The sequence below is a fragment of the Glycine soja genome, chromosome 2 (genome assembly GCF_004193775.1).
Source record: "Glycine soja cultivar W05 chromosome 2, ASM419377v2, whole genome shotgun sequence".
In the NCBI taxonomy this organism is placed as follows: Eukaryota; Viridiplantae; Streptophyta; class Magnoliopsida; order Fabales; family Fabaceae; genus Glycine; species Glycine soja.
In genome coordinates this window covers 48,040,251-48,046,150 of record NC_041003.1, presented here as the reverse complement: position 1 = coordinate 48,046,150, position 5,900 = coordinate 48,040,251, and positions in this window count along the sequence as shown.

Here is a 5,900-nt window from a genome sequence, read left to right as displayed (position 1 = left end):
TATGAATTTCAATTTGCACGTCTAACTTTCTAAAAGTTCTTGTTTTTATAAAGACATCTTCAAATCACATGTCCCCAACGTAACCACATAAACCCTCAATTGGAGACAAATACTTATTCTAATTGAAAATTTCAATTCTCAAAAGTTTAAAATGAATTTTAACTGGTCCTCCACTTTTTGTCTTAATCTACTCGGGCAATTGGACTGCTTATCCAATTGAAAACTAGACATTCGACTAGGAGTGTTCATAGATTGGTTGGTTAGTTTAGATTTAGGGTAAAATCAAGTTTGAACAAATAATATTTAATTAGCTTAACTTGGTTCGGATCTTGAAAACTTTTTATTTAATTACATATTTTATCATCTAACTTATTACTTTGAAAAATAAATAGCTAAACTAAATACTTATTCGATCCTTGAGCATGTATAATTAACTTGATTTTAACGTTTCATAATGCATACTTCTAGTTTATTATTTCTTTATCCGTAAACTTTAAACATGTGATAAAACCAGTATTTTGATTCTAAGTTTTTTTCCTTCAATTTGGCCATTTAATTATAATTTTTGCTTTATCTTAGTTTTATAATTTTCAGATGCTTTGACAAGTAAGTCATTTTCATTAACTCCATTATAACTTTATCATCAAGTTAATTACTTGTCTCTTCTTTCTCTACTCTGCCACACTTTCCTCAGTCTCCATTATAAGTTTCTTGAGGGAACCTTCATCTCTTTCACATTCATTTTCCCTTAAGATGGATTTCTCATGAAAAGCTCCTTCTTTTTTGTCTCACCCTCTTTTTACTAAAGAATGATGAGAGTTATTGATGGAGTTAAAAAAAAAAAAAGTTAACTGAAAATACCAAACAAGTTAGATGAGTAAAAGTTATATAATTAAAATGAAACGAAAGTGAAAAAAAACTAAAATAAATAAGGAAAATTCAAAATAAAACAATAAAAACCAGATAATTAGAAGTACTAATTTTGTCTAATTTTTTTCTAAATGCAAAAGTGTGGTTCAAAAAGCTAGTAAACCACTTTTTTTTTTTCACGAATCAAGAAAATATATGATTCTTTTTTAAATTTAATTACTATTTTCGTTTTAAAATATCAGAGAGCTAATATAAGAAAAATCAATTATCTCGTATAACTTCTCGATCATAATATCATAAATCCTTTTAAATATTAGACGATGTTAAGAATTTCGAAGCTGTAGTTCGATTTTCTCCCCTAAATTTATATGATTTAAATTTGATAGAAATAGTTTGTTAATCGATGAGTTTAACTTGATAGTATTATTCAGAAAAAAGAAAAAAAAAACTTAATAGTATCATTACTTATAATATTTTTTTTGGTGTGGGGGGGGGGGATAGAAAATGGAAAAAATGTAAGTCCAACAATAGATGAGTTATAATTCACCGTCGAGTGCGTTAATTAACTCTCGTGTAATTGTTTCAAAAGCAATGGTCTTGATTTTGAAACCTAAATATAAATATATAATTAAGTTAAATATTTAAATGAATAACCTGAAAAATCTATTTTGACTATTTTGATACCAAAGATTATTCCCACAAATTAATATAAGAGTTCTTAGATGATATAAATAATATTTTAAAATCATTATCAACACCATAAGTTTTATAGATATAGAACTTTAATTTAACATCCTTCTCAGTATGATATGATTCTCTCGGTCTATCACAAAAAGCATCGTGTTCCGTAAAGGATAGAAAGTTCCCAACTATGTCAAGTGATTAATATATGACCTGGGATCTTCCTTAACTGCTATTTAAAAATAAGAATGATTGGCTCAACTGTTTTTTCTATCCTTATAGATAGTTAAATACGCAATTATGCACCCATCATTATGAATCACAATTATTTTCCTCAACTTTATTCATATGTAAATCATAACCAATTGAGCCATAACATAGTATCACTAAAACATCTACACAGCCGGCAACCTATTTTCACTTTTTTTTTTTTATCTCTTATTAATTAGCCTCCACTGTATCATACCATATCTTGTTTTAATGATATAATTTTAAGAAAGAGTTTGACTCTATCCATTCTTTTATCACTACCAAATATGAAACGGTTCCAATTTAGATATAAAAGAGACAAATTTAAAATTTGAAGGTTCATCTTTTTTTTTTTAGATAAGCGATTGAAGGTTCATCTTTATTTTCAATGGATTTTATCATATTCAAGGATACCCATGAATAACTTGTCACACTATTTTTACAATTTTCATTTATTTGTATGTCTTTAAATAAATTATATATTAATTCATTACTTATATTTTAATTTAAATAATATATTAAAAATAATAAATAACAAATAAATTAAGAATTAAATTGTATTTTCAGTTGAATGTATAATTTTAAGTATGTTGTTGAATTACTATTATAATTTAAATTATTTACCTATTAAACTATTTTTTTTTTTTGAAAAATGAAATTATATCAATAACGGTCGTTAGATACTCAATTCCATTTAAAAATATCAAAATATATATATAATCATATTCGTACTCGGAGAAAGCAACTATTCTAATCAAAATCAAGAATGTTGAGGTGGATTGCTGTGGGCTCGTATATTAGTTTACTTGCCATGCTTAAATTGAAATATGTACAAATGAGAGTATAACAATCTAACAAATATATAACTAATTAACTAACCCACTAATTAAACATCTAACTAACTAGTTCAATTAATATATCTTTAGTAAAGGTATAATATTATTTTATTCATTTTTGTTTTTTCATGAATATATCTACTAATTAAATATTAAAATGATAAATAAAATTTTAAAAACATATTTGTTTGAGAGAAAACAATAATTAAGTTATAATAAAATTAAGCAAAATAAATTGATTTTAAATTGTATATTTAATTTCAAAAGAGCAAAACAAAAACGAGTTGAACTTATTTAAATAAAAAATAAATATGATTTTTCAAAAACTAAAGGTTAAGTTTCATCAAGCTAGTCTGTGGACACTTTCTTAGCATCATTAATGAATTAATGAAAAAGAGAAAGACTAGTCTAATTCTATCGCAAAGTTGCAAGGCATTTGTGAAGGAATAATTCCCACCCACTAAATTTAAATTCTTATTATTTAAATTTTATAAATCTGTGAGAGATTTGCGAGGGAATAATTTCCTCGCTGATATTGTTTACCTCTTTTATGAACAAATTGCGAGAGAATTAAAATTAGTAGCTTCGCTATTTCTTTGCAAAATAGTGAGGGAAGTTTTCATAAATATTTCCATCGCAAAATAGCGAGGGATTTGTAATGCTTCTTGCAAATCGTTGCTAATTTGCAAGGGATTACCAAAAGAATATTTCCCTAGCTAAGTTCTTCACTAATCCCCAAAATTCTTTTAGTGACTATTCCTCTCTCACTTCATTCCAATTTAAAAGAAAATTATTCTGTGGTGAGTCCTATCAAAATAAATTTCCTCCTTTGCTGAATAATTAAATAACTTTCCTCCTTTATATTTCTTCCCTTAAATTTAGTATTTTTTTTCTTATTTTCTTCCACTTTAATTATTTACACCCAAACTGCAACAACATTGTGCTGGCTCTAGGTGTACGAAGAGTTAGTTAGATCTGATGTATTTGTGTAGGTCTGCATGATATATCTAGAAGAGGATAGTCTCTATCAAAGCATGGATCTTACAAATTCTTTGGAAACATAATCTAAAATTCCTGAAACAGTAAAATTTATGCTAAAATTGTTCTTATATTATGTTTACATGATAATAATGATATCTTATGTGTACGTAAGACACAATATTTAAACCCTAAATCTAAGAGGTTTTGATAATTTTTGTAAGACATGAAGTTGTTCTATAATAAGCAATCTGAACAATTTTGTAAACCATGGTACACCGTTTAGGCTTTGCTCTTTTTCTGAAATATTGGTAATTAAGGAGTTGACAGGAACATGGCCATTATTTTCACTTCACGTGTCTTGGGACCCAACCATTTATTATATGATTTCAAATTAATATAAGAACAGGGATTTGCCTTTCTTTCGGATATGCCACCGTGGTGTTTTTTTCAGCCTATAATTTGATATGACTGGTAGCTCAACACGTACAACTATCCTTCTTTTGCATCCTCATTATTTTTTGTTGATGTGGAAACCAGCGGGGAAAATATTTAAAATAAAAAGGACATCGTGTAAAATAGATTGGTTGTTAGATGCAGATGATTGTTAGACATGCATTTATTTGAGTTTTTCTTTTCACTGCTTTGCACTTTGCAGCTGAGAGAAGGGCTATTTTTGTTCTTTTTCAACAAGTTTAATTTAATTATCATCATGCCCTTCAATTTATATTTTTACATTTTTAATTAGGTTTTAAAATTAAAAAAATATATAATTAGATTCTTGATCTTCTATAAATTTTGTGATTCGATTTCTATAATTAGTTTATATAGAATTGAAACCTCCGTAAAAGTAATAATTTGACACTTTTACTAACTCCAAGATTTAATTAAAAAAAAATTAAAAGATCAAAAACTCAAATATATATTTTTTAGTTTAAAGATTTAGTTAAAAAATTTCAAAACAATTTACAGGATAGTGATATTTTGTTAGTAGTTATGTTGGGTACAGATCTCAATTAGTGTAGTTTTAATATAAGGTGATGACAAACCCATCTCTATGCAAAGTTGAGTAAGTGTCGTTTGTACACGTGTTTGATAAAGAGGCAATGTTGTACAGGTTTTGTATCAAATGCAAGATTATTGTACTTGGTTGTTGCAGCATTGCGAACTACATAGCCTCACGAGATTTACTGTATAATGTTTTTTTGTTGTTGTTGTTCGTACTTGTTAGTGGCCATGGATATTTAGTTTTGCTAGTTGAAATTGGTTAGTTAGTAAATTTGTAACTGTTATTACTAGTATACTTCTAACAAACTCTATAAATAGCATGTAAACACTCATTTTGTATACTATTCATCAATCAATTAATTACATAGTTGATTTTGATGATATGAGACTCAGTTAGTTGTAACTCGTTAACAGCGGGTGGTTAAACTGGTTTTGGATGTTGCTTCAATTTGACAATCTATTTTTGTAGTTATTGTATTATCTTGTCTTTGGGATTGACTATTTTATTTTCATTCTCAGCCATAACTCCACGAGATGAGTGTAATACATGTGAAGGTGAGTTTTGCAAACGAGTTGAACTGAAAAATTTACACCTTTAATATATGCCTATCCGAAGTGAGCTCACAGTGAGTTGTTTATCATCTTGTGTTAACAATCATATATAAAAATTAAATTTACTACGATATATATATATATATATATATATATATATATATATATATATATATATATATATATATATATATTAACGTGTTCAAGATAGCAACTAAAGCCTATATTTGAGAAACGTTACATCCCATTTAAGGAAGTAACAATTTTCTCCCATCACATTTAGTGTCTAGGAAAGTGAAAAATTGTTTTAGCGTAAAACGAAATTCCTAATTGATTTTCAAACAAATTCTAATTATGACTAAACTTTGGTGAGTATTGACTAAAATCGACTTCTACATAGACCGAAGTTAAAGAATCTTTGGTGGTAAGCTCTCAAGTATAGTTAAGATATCATGTGAGTGAATGAATATTTGCAAAATATACTTTAATGCATGCTTAAGTTATTCAATATTATACCAGATCATGCTTACCTCTATCTAATAAAATATTAAATACGTATATGCCACAATGACATTGGTTTATTTATAAGAATTTGAAATGGTCTAGATTCTATGGCACAAAGCCCAAGACCTCATGTGAGCAATAATACTCTTTCTTGGGGTAGCAACATTATAACTTTGCTTCAACACTAATGTGTAATTTATGATTCACGAATATATTAGAAGG